This window comes from Notolepis coatsorum (assembly GCF_963971535.1).
Source record: "Notolepis coatsorum genome assembly, chromosome: 12".
In the NCBI taxonomy this organism is placed as follows: domain Eukaryota; kingdom Metazoa; phylum Chordata; class Actinopteri; order Aulopiformes; family Paralepididae; genus Notolepis; species Notolepis coatsorum.
Window position 1 is genome coordinate 37,206,083 of NC_140176.1, and position 15,220 is coordinate 37,221,302.

The following is a 15,220-nucleotide window of genomic DNA, read 5'->3' on the forward strand; positions in this document are numbered from 1 at the left end:
CGTTTTGGAGTTGTATTTGGAGTGTATTTGGAGTGACTGTTGGGAACTAGGCTACACTGGCACACCTACTTCCAGTGAATGATGCTAAGCTAGGCTAACGGTGTGGCTGTTCCCTAAGCCTAATGCATGCACAGAGAAGAAAAGGGTATGCATCTGCTTGTCTAACTCCAGGGTAGATGGCAAATAAGCTAATTTCCCAAAAAGTTGGCGTGTTCCTTTAACACATTCCCTGCCACGCAATTTGAGCATCTTATACCATTCTCTGCCAGCACTGTAAGCCTATGGAGATGTTCACCTTCTTTGCAGGGCTATAACTTTTTAAATTGTATTGCTAAATTGACATTACTATGGCCCATTCAACATCGATTATCTATCGTTCAGGATGTAGGAACGTTTAACTTTTTCATTCATATGAAAATACCGTCTAGAATATAAATGTTTTTATCGTTTTCTGCAGTAATTCCTAGAACGTGAGATATAGGCATAAACGCATATATAGATTATCAAATGCCGTTTGTTGCCGATCCACGCTATATAAAAAATTTCAACTGTACATGATCCTAAACGTTATGACTGATCATGCGCGGATGAACGGAGGGGGGGGGGGTCGTTTATAATTCCATGATCGTCGTTAAATGCTTTATGTAGTATGGGTGATATATTGATCAGAGCAGTTTGCATGGATAATAATAAACAAACAGGCTGAAAGTAACGTCAGCGTCCTCTTACCGTTCGACGATGAGACTGGAGGAAAAAGATCCCACTTATTTGACGGCGATCGCCTAAATCCATTTCCGGTTTGTATAATCATAATACACGGCCAAATCGTATCGATTATTGCGTTATGGCAGCGACCGCTACACACGGACCAGCGTTTCCGTTAGCCGGTAATTACCGGTATTTGACCGGCAAAATCTGTTGAAGTCCGACATATTTACTCTCTCCGGTCTTAATGTCCGGTGAAAATAATTCCCTGAGTCTAAGCACAATTTGATTATTTGAATTGTATTAAAATAGGCTAAAATTAAATAGCCTATGCGATGAACGAAACGATCATTACATTTGTTTCCTCGTTGCTTCTAATAATGACAACGACGTCGTCAGCGAGAGCTTAGTGCTGGGTGTGCGAACTTTTGTGAAGCTGCAGAGCCAGAGCACTATCAGCACAATGCAGTATTCCAGCAGTACTCCAATTCAGCCATTTTCAGCCAATGTTGGGTGGGGGGCGCTGCTGTGCGGTTCCCAGAAAAGAGCCAATAACACTGAATCAGCTGCTCTGCAGCGCCATACTCTTTGCAAATAAGTCGTTGCGAGGTGGAGAGAGTCGTCACGCAAACCACGATAATGTTGCCGTCTCTCTGCTTTCTCAGTTCTTCGCTTGATATAATTAATACAAATGTCCAATATAACGGAATTCGTTAGCTCATAAAAATGTGATTATAACAGACTGCTGTTTAGTGTCGGACCGACTGCCCACATACGCGGTCTATTTTATTTCAAGTCAGCAGCAGCACGGAGTATCGAGGGACTTATTTTATTTGGAATATATTAATGACTGTATACGCAAAAGTAGCCTAGTTTTAAGTAATAATATTATAAATCTACATGCCTTGAGGATGACATTCTTTATATAGCCTGCCTATCAATTGTTTTAAAGCTCAATAAACTATGACCGGAATTAATCTCATTTGTCCGGTAGATTGAAATCTTGCAGGTCACGGAGACCGGCAACAATTTTTTCTAACGGAAACCCTGACACGGACGTGTGTATACAGTCCCGCAACAATATGCAAGTGGCCGGACGCATTTCGGAGACGCACAGAGATCGACTCGTCCATTTCCGGTTTGGCAACTCGCCGATCATCCACCAGGGGGCAGTATTGAAGCGTTGCAGAGTTGTGCCGGCTCACACTGCATCAGACCAGGCTCTGTGAGGGAAATATGAATAACATGGCGAAAAAATGAAATATGATCTCAATAACGTTGTACGCCGTGGATTGGCAGAATTAGCATGAACTTGAAACACGTTGTACGATGTTTTTGGCGCAGGATGTGTTAAGTTTGTAGTAAACACAATAAAATGAATTAAAAGTTAAATTAGGAGAACTGATCTGGGAGCTGCACTTGAAGGGTACTCGATGGTGATGTTGCCCTTCCCTGGCCTGGATGGTAATGTTGCCCTTCCCTGGCCTGGATGGTGATGTTGCCCTTCCCTGGCCTGGATGGTAATGTTGCCCTTCCCTGGCCTGGATGGTAATGTTGCCCTTCCCTGGCCTGGATGGTGATGTTGCCCTTCCCTGGCCTGGATGGTGATGTTGCCCTTCCCTGGCCTGGATGGTGATGTTGCCCTTCCCTGGCCTGGATGGTAATGTTGCCCTTCCCTGGCCTGGATGGTATTGTTGCCCTTCCCTGGCCTGGATGGTAATGTTGCCCTTCCCTGGCCTGGATGGTAATGTTGCCCTTCCCTGGCCTGGATCGTAATGTTGCCCTTCCCTGGCCTGGATGGTAATGTTGCCCTTCCCTGGCCTGGATGGTAATGTTGCCCTTCCCTGGCCTGGATGGTAATGTTGCCCTTCCCTGGCCTGGATGGTAATGTTGCCTTTCCCTGGCCTGGATGGTAATGTTGCCCTTCCCTGGCCTGGATGGTGATGTTGCACAACTGCAATATACGTCCATATAATCAAAATGTTATATTTGGCTGGGGTGGTCACAATTCTATTTAAATCTAGGTCATTTTACATTACTATTAAGTATTAACCCTTGTGTTACAAAGCTTGTGTATTTTGGTGAGTTTATGCTCTTGGCAATATGTTGCATTTAGTGAGAGCTAACAATATATAGTTCTAACTAAGGTCATGAGAATATCACCAGACTGAAAACGGCAAACGTAGATTTCTTGGAGATCGATTTGTAATTGATATAATCTAGGAATAACTCTAGTCAACCAGTGACCCTTGTAACTCCCAGTACTGTTGAGTCAGTCCTCTCGGGGGGAAAGGTCAGCCTTGTATTGTGGGTTTTTGGTACTGGGTGGACTTGATAAAATGAGAGAGCAGGAGAGGTGTGTGAGTATGAGTGTGTGTTGGGCCTGGGGCGGTATGATGATCCTATCGTTTACGTATCATGCATGTGACCATGATAATGGCCCTCACGTGTCCCCCTATAACAGAATAGATATTCAATTATGCAGCCTGTTATGAATCTAGTCTATAGTCAGTCTCTCTCTCTCTCTCTCCCTTTTCTCTCTTGCTTCACCACATTGTTGTAGCAAAAAAACATTATGTGAGTCTACGTTCTGACCCTGGCGACAGTGGCTCAGGAGGTAGAGCAGTCGTCTGGTAATCCGGGCAGCATGTCGAAGTGTCTTTGAGCAAGACACTTAACCCCTAATTGCTCCCGATGAGCAGGTTGGCACCTTGTATGGTTGCCTTCGCCATCGGTGTGTGAGTGAAGTGAATGGGTAAAATGTGAGGAAGATAGTGGTGTTACAGTGGAAAGTAAACACAGGCTACAAACCAGCCAAAATAAGACCATACGATTGGTCCTAAATCTGCCACCTCGAACCCATATTGAGCCATGTCACTTCAATGAGGTGGGATGGCTCCCTGTGGAGCAGAGGGCCTCCTTTCTGAAACTGGGACATATGTATAAAATGTTAAATGGATCTGCCCCCAGATATGTATGCTCTCGCATTGTCCTGCGTGGCCAGGTCCACGGACGACAGTTACGGTCTGGACAGCTCTCAGTTTATGAGCCTAGAAAGGGTTCCTATTCACAGAATGGCTTTCTGTCTACAGCCTTCCGGCTGTGGAACTCTCTGCCCAGGGCCATCCAAAACTCCCCACTATTGCTGTCTTCAAGAGGGGTGTGTGAAGCGATATCTGCAACAATGGGTTGCAGAGGGTGCTTGGCCACCACTCTTTTTTTTGTATCCACTTTTTCTCCCATTTTCTATATTTTCTCCCATCCCAATTTCGTATCATCCAATTCAACCCTCCCCTGTCACGGACGCTGTTTCTTGCCTCCCACAAGCCGGCTGCAATGTGGACTAAGTCATACATAGCACAAGTCCCCTCCGGTACTTGAGGTAACAGCAGTCGCATCTTTTCACCTGCGCAGCTCGATCTCTCAGTGGCGAGGAGTAAACGCGTGGGAGGCTCACGCTGCCCCCGACACTTCCTGATTCTACTGCGCAGGCGCACCAACCGACCTGTAGGAGTCGCTGTCCACAACGCCTGATCCCCACCCATCAGTTTCCCACCCCCTAATACGGCCAATGTGTATTAGTACGGACGACCAGCTAAACTGAAAGCAAATGTGGAGCGCTGGGCTCGAACTGACGAGCCCAGCGTCTCCAGCATTTCGTGGCGAGTGCCTTGCCCACTACGCCACGTAGCCGGCTTGGCCACCACTCTTGAAGAACAGGAACATGACATGCTGTAATGAGGCTCTTTCAGAAAATTGTGTTGTCTATTTTATCTACTTGTTGTATCTATTTTATCTTCATAACTCTTTCTTTGTGATTTATTGTATTCTTCTTGGGACCATGTTGGAAACAAGTCGACAGACTTTCACATGTTATCCTTGTACCCCTTGTTTTTATACTATTGTATACAATTGTATGTACTAAATAAAAATCAAATCATCATCAAATCATTATATAAAAATGCACCATTTACCATGTAACGTTACCACATGTAGCGTGAAAACTTGTCGGTTCCCGTTAGCAAAAAGAACGGATAAGCGATTAACGTGATCTTACTTTCACTTTTACATTGAACTCTGAGCTTCCTAGTTCTCCAAACCAGGCAGCGTAAAACACGGTAACCCATAGACACGAACAACTGATTCTATATTCCAACAGAACAATCACCAACTGAGAAGATTTAGTTTAAGCAAACACAACACGTTGGTCAAGGACATAAAGTGTTAATTTACAGCACTGTACTGTATGTCCATCACCAGTCACTTCTGATTGGAAGGTGGAATCAAAACGCTTGCATGTTCCCCCGAGATGGTAACGCTAACTTTGTAGCAAAGGCCTGTGTCAAGCTAGCGACAACAACAATAAGAAGTCCAGTCAGACATTTTCAAAATAAAAGCTTCTTTTCAGCTTCTTTTAGACGATAATATAATCTATCATTAAGGAAAAGCAGAGGGGGGGGGGTGAGTTACACTGACCTTGAACTAGTGAGGGACCACGAACAGAATGAAGAAACTCTTGTAAAGCTGTCAATTTGAGGGCGGCTACGTGGCGTAGTGGGCAAGGCGCTCGCCACGAAATCTGGAGACGCTGGGCTCGCCTGTTCGAGCCCAGCGCTCCACATTTGCTTTCAGTTTAGCTGGTCGTCCGTACTAATACACATTGGCCATATTAGGGGGTGGGAAACTGATGGGTGGGGATCGGGCGTTGTGGACAGCGACTCCTACAGGTCGGTTGGTGCGCCTGCGCAGTGGAATCAGGAAAGTGTCGGGGGCAGCGTGAGCCTCCCACGCGTTACTCCTCACCACTGAGAGATCGAGCTGCGCAGGTGAAAAGATGCGACTGCTGTTACCTCAAGTACCGGAGGCCGAGGGACTTCTGCTATGTATGACTTAGTCCACATTGCAGCCGGCTTGTGGGAGGCAAGAAACGGCGTTCGTGACAGGGGAGGGTTGAATTGGATGATACGAAATTGGGATGGGAGAAAATATAGAAAATGGGAGAAAAAGTGGATAAAAAAAAAAACTGTCAATTTGAAAGCTATCTTATCTGAATAAGAACAATAAAATGATCAAACTGTTATGACATTGACTATTGCAATGTTCGATGACCCTGCCAATTCATTCATGATTTTAGGGAGATTTTTTTGAACGGGATGGGTGGAGATCAGGGAATTAACCAGTGCATTGTTCTCCGCTGGCTTTTCCTCAAAAGGGGGAAATCGCTAAAACCTCCCCTTGTGCTTTTCTCCACCAAAACCTGTGTCACTTCCCGCAGTTGTTTTCATGAGTTTGGAGACCAGACAGACTTGTCTGGGATTCCACCTGGTGAAAGATCTTGTAGTTCTTGAAGTACCACTACCAGGAATTGAACCTGGGTCTCTGCGGTGGTAGGCGAGTGCTTTCAATTGTTTTTAAGCTCAATAAACACAGATAATACTTGACCAGAATTTCCGGCACATTGAAATCTTCCAGGACACATGAACCGGCACCCATTTTTGAACACCAGACATTTTACAAAATAACGTATCTGTAGAGAGCTTACTTTGAACTTTAATGTTATGTCTGTCTGTCTACGTCTGTTTTTAAATACATTTTCAATGACTAGTATCCATTTGTTGGTCAGACAGAGTTGACAGTATGTTCTCATTTAAAAATAAACCAGTATTACTAGTAGGGCTGTCTTAAATACTTCGAAAAACATAGGATGAATAGTAATACAGACAATTCTAGGGTCTTTTATATGGATTTCAGTAAACTTGGCATAGAATTTTTTTTCCTAAAGATGTCTCGTTGCTATGGAATTTCAAATGGAGTAGGCTATCAACCAGCAAACGAATGACGTATTAGTCTAATGCAAGCGAAAGTCTGAGAAAGTCATCAGCACCTTGGGGGATCAGCACCTTGGACAGTTCTGGGAGTTGGGCCAGTTCAATGCCCAGGCCGTCGACTTGGCGTTGTTGGCTTCATTGCGGCTTTTCTCCAGCACGTCCAGCTTGTCTTTCGTTGGATTGGCATGTCTAATAATGCTGCTTTTCTGAATACCGGTAGATGTAGGCCCGTCCTATTTATCTATCCACTCGTTTATGGTTAACGGGTACATTAAATCAAACGTAGCGTTGTCCGCAGAGTAGGTCATGTTGACACAGTTTCCGTTTGATGAATGGCAGTTGAAACTTTCTACAACATTCTAAAGCCAGTGCAGTGGTATATTCATGGTGATTTAACCGTGAGTATATCATGAATATACTCACTGTTTAGAACGCTCTCGACCAATCACAATGCGTGGTCGTAACTACCTGTTGTATAATCCAAAATAACCTGTCCTGTCGTCTCTAGAGCCTCCCTTCTCTTCTTTACGCAAAGTTAAATCTAGTCTAAATGAAAGTGAAACTTAAGCTACTCTGTACTGCAACCTATAAAATAGATTGCTGTCCTCGTAGACACATATTAACTGAAGTATTGATAACACGCTTAGTATTTTACAAATTAGATTATATATATTTTTTGTATGATGAATGTGGGCATTGATATGCGAAAGTGAACTAAATGGGTTTTTATTTCTATTAAAGAAAAACATACGCCGGTGGGGGCAGTGGCCAAGTAATGTACTCGGTCGAGCCTGAGTTTGTCTGTGTGTGTGCATTTGTGTCTTGTGTGTGTGTGTGTGATGTATCCTTTAGGGCTGACCTCGACTAGTCGAATAGTCGACTAATCGATTGAAAGGAGCCGTAGTCGACTGCCAACCTCTTAGTCGAATGCAAAAAAACATTCTTTCCAAAAGCAAAGAGGCCTAGAATCGTGGCTAACGCTAATGGCGCGCATACCAGCGAGGCGATGGTAACTGCCTAAGAAAACGAGCACAGAGGCACTGAAAGAGAATTTCACTTGTCTAATGAACACACTAGACAAATATCAAGATATATCCATCAGTGGACCAATTGCATGCTTTCAGTCGACTCCTTCAGTCTCCCACAGCCCAAATGGAATGATACAAAAAAATAAGTATAATTAAAAATGTTTGCATTCTGGGGGTCGACTATCGGCAAATTTTGGCCAATCAAGGTCGACTATACAAATCCAGTCGTGGACAGGCCTAGTAACCTTAGTTTCCCTTCCAGAAGACTCATATCCTTTTTTATCACACGTTACATAATGGCTGCTGACTGTCACCATTAGCTAGCTAACCCATTACCTGGTAAACATTGAGGCTGTATAGCCACTTACTGCAAAGCTGGTCATTTTACCCCTAGTAGTATATCAACACATACATACATTCTATGCTAGCTGTTATGAGACCAATGAAGCCTATTCGGGTCCATCAGAAACCACTCTGAGGGGGTCCATGGCTTTTAAAGTGGTGATTTATTCTGTATTAGCTGACTCAAGGATTATGGGTGCTGTTTTCTTATCTATTTTGGACTATGGTGATGTGATTTATAGACATGCTGCGGCTTCAACTCTTAAACCGTTGGACTCTGTCTATCATTCTGGCCAGATTTATTACTGGTGGCAGATATGATACCCACCACTGTGTCCTTTTATAAAAAGGTTGGATGGCCTTCTCTGGTTGAAAGGCGTAACTATCATTGGTATTTGTTCCAACACCTGGAATGTCCTCCAACTGACTCTTAAGGCGGAAGGTTCTTCCTTCTTTTGCTGCATTTAAAAGTATGTTCTCTGACCACCATGTGTCGACTTGTAATGTGTCTTGTTTTGTAAGCTTGTCATCACTGTAAATTAGGGTGACCTCAGTGTCTTACCATGTTGAAATAAAGGTTTGAAATGTAATTAAATGGTCTAGATGACGCACGCACACAAACATTCTCAACAGGGGTGAACGACCTGGGAAACACAATGGCCGACTAGTTTGTCACCTGCAAAAAGTTGTGTTTGGACCGTCCATGTAGCACATCTCGGTTAGCCACAACTTCAGTGTGTCCGTCCGTATCGATGGTAATAATTAACGCTACATTACCTCCACTCATGGAACGGCAGATTTCTTGATTAAAAAAAGTGTTTTGGAACTGCCAGGTCGGCTTGAGTGTTTGGGTCCATGTAGCACAAGCTAGCCACAACTTAAGTGTGTCCATCCATATCAACAGTCTAGGAACGCTATGTGACAATCGTGTCATGTTTTTGGCACAATTTGGACATGCACAACAAACACAAGACGTTGTTTTTATCTTTTAGATAAACGCTACGGTAGCTGTATATGCCAACGCGACAAACGTTTTGTAGTAAATGTTACTTTAGTCCATGGAATCCTCGTTTGTTTTCCTGGCTCACACACACATACACACATCTCGTGAATCCAGCTGCATCTCAAGGTAAACACACACTTCTCACAAGATTTGAGAGCGAGACTTCTGTTTGAGCTACATTTCTGTTTCAGTGGCAAAAACTAGCACTTTTAGTGGACGTACGTTACTTGGTAACCAAATGGAAATAAGAGGTAATTGTTTTCACAGGACAAGGGTTGCAAATTGTAAGCAATTTCCTTACTCGATCATTGATAACATTAACGATCAATCAATCGATTAATTGTAACAAAAAATACCCAATTTACCAAACAATAACAAATGTATTTGTTTCCTCAATCAAAAGGTTTATTTCCGCAGTAGCGACATATTGCATTCTCGCAACAGTGCATGGCATATGAAACATAGAAATGTAGAGGCTTAGACATATTAAAACACATTTGTGTCGACTTCAACTCATTCCCCGCCAAAAATTTGCTAACTCGCTATAGCCCGCCAATCGAATAACGCCAACAACGAGTATACTCGTTATTGGATCGTTATTTCTTTTATTCGCTATTTCCATTCATAATTCATCCTGGTATGCTGTAGGACTGTGTGGCAATGTGTCTGAGATCGCAACGGTGCGATACTGCCGCCTGGTGGTATGCGGCCGATGTTGCACTCCCTTTGTATCTCTGTGTATGGGGCTGTCCGTCACTGAAAGTCATCCGGGCGGAGTTTTCTTGTAACGTGGATCAAGATCTTCACTCGATCGCATTGAATCGTCAATCCGACACCGGATTCATTATACTGTGGGGGGTTATGGGCTGGCGTGGGCCAAATGGACATACGATCTAGCAGATGGCAATCAAATAATTGGAATATTCTTTTTGGATTATCATTGGCCACAGGTAAGAGCAATTTAACATCAATTTCAGCTTGGTTGTCCACTGTTGTCATAGCCTTCACCCTGATCAACGTATGCTGTTGTACTAACTAATGCTGTTATTGACAATCAATTAATCATAAACGACCCCCCCCCCCCCTTTCATGCATGCATGATGGAACATAATATACCGATCATATGCATTTGAATTCTTTATTGTAGCGTGTATAGGGACGAAATGCCAATGGATTAAGTATAATATGCGTCGCAGGCCATTACTAGTCTTCCAGGAATGACCCCAGACCACTCTAAAAACATACTTATATTCACCACGGTATAAAACGATAATGTATGGATGGAAAAAATATTCCTTTTTCACATCTTGAACAATAGATAGATATAGATACTCGATGTCAAATGGGCCATAGTATTGCATATAGCTATAATATTTAAATAGTTATAGCCCTGCAAACAAGGTGAGCGACTCCATTGGTTTAATGCGTGGCAGCACATAGTCAGATCCCGTTTCCAGCGTGGCAGAGAGAGTTAAGCGGGCGAGCTGCATGTAGCAAAAAAAGAAGTCACTCGCCACTTACATTTTTTTTAAACATTGTTTTATATTAACGAAATAAATAAACAAAAATGAATTTACACGCATAAAACGCTGAAAACAACCAACTGTACTAACGAAGCCAACAGCAGGAAGCCGTCAAACAAGAACGGGCCGTCAGGATGTTAAGTGGTTAAAGAAATCAAAAGCGTATATTTAACAAAAAATGTCTAAACACTGTTTTATATTAACAAACATTTTAAATATACTTATATCGACGGAAATGTCCAATAGGCCTAACTAAATATTACAAACAACCTAACGAAGCAACAATAGTCTTTTTAATGAGGCTATTACTATTATTATTTTGCAACAAGATAGCCTACATAGAACATAAATAACCTGTCGCATGCATGGTCCCGATTCCAGCCTGGGGAATCTCCCCGCATTGACTTTCCACCAGTCAGTCGGATTTGTATCCAAGGATGGGGAATGGCTTCTTTTAACTGTTACACGAGGTGGTCAGCCATATGTCGGTGTAGCGAGGTGGTCAGCCAGTCCTCAGTGTAGCTCTCCTCGATGTGCGAGGTGGTTGTGCCTCAGGATGGGATATGGTAAATGGTAAATGGCTGCTTTTTTATATAGCGCTTTTCTCCAAAGCGCTTTACAATTTGTTACTCACATTTTACCCATTCACACACCGACGGCGGAGGCAACCATGCAAGGTGCCAACCTGCTCATTGGGAGCAATTAGGGGTTAAGTGTCTTGCTCAAGGACACATCGACACGCTGCCCGGGAGGAGCGGGAATCGAACCGGGAACCTCCGGATTGCCAGATGACTGGTACGCTGGCTCAAGCAGGTGTATAATTTGCCGAAATTCTTTGCCGTCAAACCATATCGATCATGCCGTTTTCGATAAATGCGCAGACTGGCTTGCGTTATTTTTTCAAAATCAACGTTTCTCTTAGCCTGCTTAGCTTTGCAAGTTGCCGTCGCTCTTGTTTTTCCCCTTGCTTATTTTCCAGACACGGAGGTAGTTCCCTCCTCATCATAGTCGACAAGGCGGCACGGTGGTGTAGTGGTTAACACTGTCGCCTCACAGCAAGAAGGTCCAGGGTTCGATTCCCGCTTGGGGACCAGGTTTCCATGATGCCAGTTACCCAGATGGGGTATCTCCCAGGCCTTTCTGTGTGGAGTTTGCATGTTCTCCCCGTGCTCGCAAGGGTTTCCCCCCCGATAAGATAAACCCAATGGAAAAACATGCACAACAACAGATCGCTAACGCTGTGGCGTCCTTGACAAAGACGGACAGGAGCACTTGGATTGGTCCCCTGGCGCGGCTCACGTTGACGCCTGTCTGCTCCCGGCTGCCCTTGGGGGGGAAGGACGACGGGATGGGTTAATCGCAGATACGAATCGCATCTGCGATCCTAAAGAGACAATGCATGCGTGTGTGTTCCGGTGTGTGTGCTATACTAACCGCTGTGTGTACCACTAAAACATTGAGTGTCGTTGCATGCCGAATAAAGACCTCTGCAACAGGTCCTGCATTATTAGCATTATTATATTATTATAGTTATATTGCGCCCTCTATCTGTTCATTGAAACATGCTTTGAAAATACACCATTCTACTGACGGCTACAATGTAATAAGAGACCGACACCATTGTAACATATCATTGTTTGATCAAGTAAATGTCATGTGTTCGAGTAAATCCTTAACGATCAATCAATCGATCTTCGATTAATTCAATTGTTAACATCCCTACACAGGACATTAACACTTTGAGTGCCACACAATTCGGTTATCATTATTACCCTTAGAATGCCAGCCTTCTAGTAGTTTCCGTGGTAGTTGCACTATGTTTGCGAAGCTGTGTGTGTTCTGTATTATTTTATTTTATTTTATTTAGTTTCACACATGGTAGTGTATTACAGTACATTACAAATTCCTATAATTCATTTAGTTATTATAATCAAATACACCCATAAGCGAAAAGGAGCAGGAAGAAGAATAAATTCTTATTAATACCTGCCCCCTATCCAATTAAATAAAGTAAATTTGATGGTCGGCCCATACAACCATTACTTGCACTAAAGTGCAAATTTAAACAAATTCAAAACAAAACTACTAGAACAAAAACGAGCACAGAATGTTTTAAGACAGGAGAGATATAAATGTCGGACTATAGAATTTCCAGGTAAAACAAAACACGTAATTACTAATGCAAACCCTGATCAGACCTGCTTGTGTGTTGGCCATTCAAGCTCAGATTATCACAGCATACAATGCATTATTGTTAATTCCTAGTTAATATTATTCTTACTCCAATTCTTGCAAGCCTAATAGTAGCCTATACACTGCGGAGAGAACTATCGTCTCTCTTTACTCTGCTCAGTTTGGCCGTTGGACACTAGCAAAGTACGTTTGATCTCAACAGTAGCATTCTTCCTGACACACATTCGCGCATTTCTCCTTGCGTCGTATTTGAACAGACTTTAATAAATCTTTGACTGAATACACACACGTAAAAGTGAATCATTTCTTTAAATTAGAGCATCATTTAGCCGCGTCCGCTTCCGGATGGAAACATTAAATAGCCTAGACGCTAAGAGCCCAATCTGGCATATCAAAGGGCACACTATCAGTAGCCATATCAAAGGCCACACGGTAACAGTAGCCAGTGTGGTAACATGCCAATTTCTTCCAGAAACCCAAACTACCAAATCATCAGGTTTATTTTGTAGAGAATAACTTGTTAGACTTTGATATATCCATGTTGCGTGGTATGACAGCGGGCTATACAGCTAACCAGCAGCAGGACAATAAAGGTGATATTGAGCCAACAGCACCCAGGCGCCTGGGTCAGGTCTGAGCCCTGTGTTCTAAAGGCAGGCTGGTAAACACAGCAAACCGGTTTTATGGCGGTGGCCTCTGATCTGTGATTGAGTTCGCCAAACAAAACGCACATGCGCACACACGCGCATACACACACACACATGCATGCTAATGCATCTGTGATAGTGTGATAGTTATACTCACACTCAAATAAATGTCCTCGTAAAATAATATATTATATATTACATTACATATATTCCTTTCTTATCATATTTTATCTTGTCTAAAGAGGACATTTATGTAGATCCACGGGTCATTGATTTGATCAATGATTGAGCCATGAATCGAGAGGAAATTGATTTCCTCTTAAAGGCACACGCCAACCTTTTGGGAAATTAGCTTATTTGCCATCTACCCTGGAGTTAGACAAGCAGATGCAGACCCTTTTCTTCTCTGTGCATGCATTAGGCGTCGGGAACACCTGCACCGTTAGCCTAGCTTAGCGTCATTCACTGGAAGTTTGGAAATAGTCTCCAAATACAACTCCAAAACTTTCCTGTGTATTTACCATGTGGAGAAATACACATTTTAAATTAGACATTTTCATTTTCTAAGCAGATACATACTCGATACTATTACCTAGTCTATCTGATGATATCCATTTCACTCAATGAAAGCGCGTCCTGTCGCTAGCTACTAGTCACATTGGTTTTATTGACGGAAGTTACAACAGGGCAGCAGTGGTTCGGCAAAATACATTTAGAGTATGCATCTGCTTAGTAAACAAAAATGTCTAATTAAAATGTTGTATTTCTTCACGTCTTGTTTACAGGGAAGTTTTGGGGTGTATTTCATGACTGTTGGGAACTAGGCTACTTAAGGGCATCAACTTCCAGTGAATGATGTTAAGCTAGGCTAGCGGTACGGGTGTTCCCTAAGCCTAATGCATGCACAGCGAAGAAAAGGGTATGCATCTGCTTGTCTAACTCCAGGGTAGATGACAAATAAACAAATTTTCCCAAAAAGTTGGTGTGTTCCTGAGTGCCGTGGGTTAATTCACATTTAGTCCCTTGAATGCCACCATCGGCGTCAATGTTAACGTTAATATCGCCTAATCTATGTTTTAAATTATGTGTCTAATCTGCCCGTCGCTTATCAAAGAATAATTTTCCAGTCAGTGTTGTCAAGGCAGATTGGTTTTTTATCGCTTAATTTCCGTTTGAGAGCATTTTGAAAAGCACCCGTTTTCAGGTGAAAAACTACCTATTCTATGATAATCGCCTTTTACTGGAATATTCCAGAACGTTGATATTTGTCGGCCTATTTATGAATCGTTTTCAAATAAACGCTAGATGATCAATAGTATATGTGCACGCACGCACGTTCGAGCCGCGCGCTGATAATAGCTGCTTTCATTTCCTCATGGATTTTACAGTGAAACAGCTAGAGCACATATCACAAAAAAGCTTATATCTCTGTGAAAACGAGTCTGATTATCCTAACACTGATGACATAGATTCCTTACCTGACATCAGATGGTATCCAAATGGTATATTCCAATTCCTGATCACCATTAGAAAAAAGCGATAAGTATATTGATCCAACGTGTGTACAGTATAACCCATGCTCGCCGCGGCTCAGAGGCTCCAGAATGAACTCTGGTAACTCCGGCTGCATCAGTGGACTGGAAAATGTGGACTGGAATATTTTTTTTCCCCATCCATTTTCATTGAGTCCATTCCAAAAGGGTGATTTACCATCTGGGAGACGATAGGGGGCGCATTTTTCACATCTGATCGCCGGCGGCCCCTGGATTTCCAACGGTAGGCTCGGGTGATGCAATATGATTTCAGATCGCTAAAAAAAAAAAAAAAAAAAAAAATCCGAGAAAAGCCGTGACGTGGCTTTCAACGTAACTATCGTAAACCCGAGATTAGCCGTGAGTGGCGCTCGAAGTGTTAAGATTCTTAACAATATCATTATCTTAACAATAGAGAA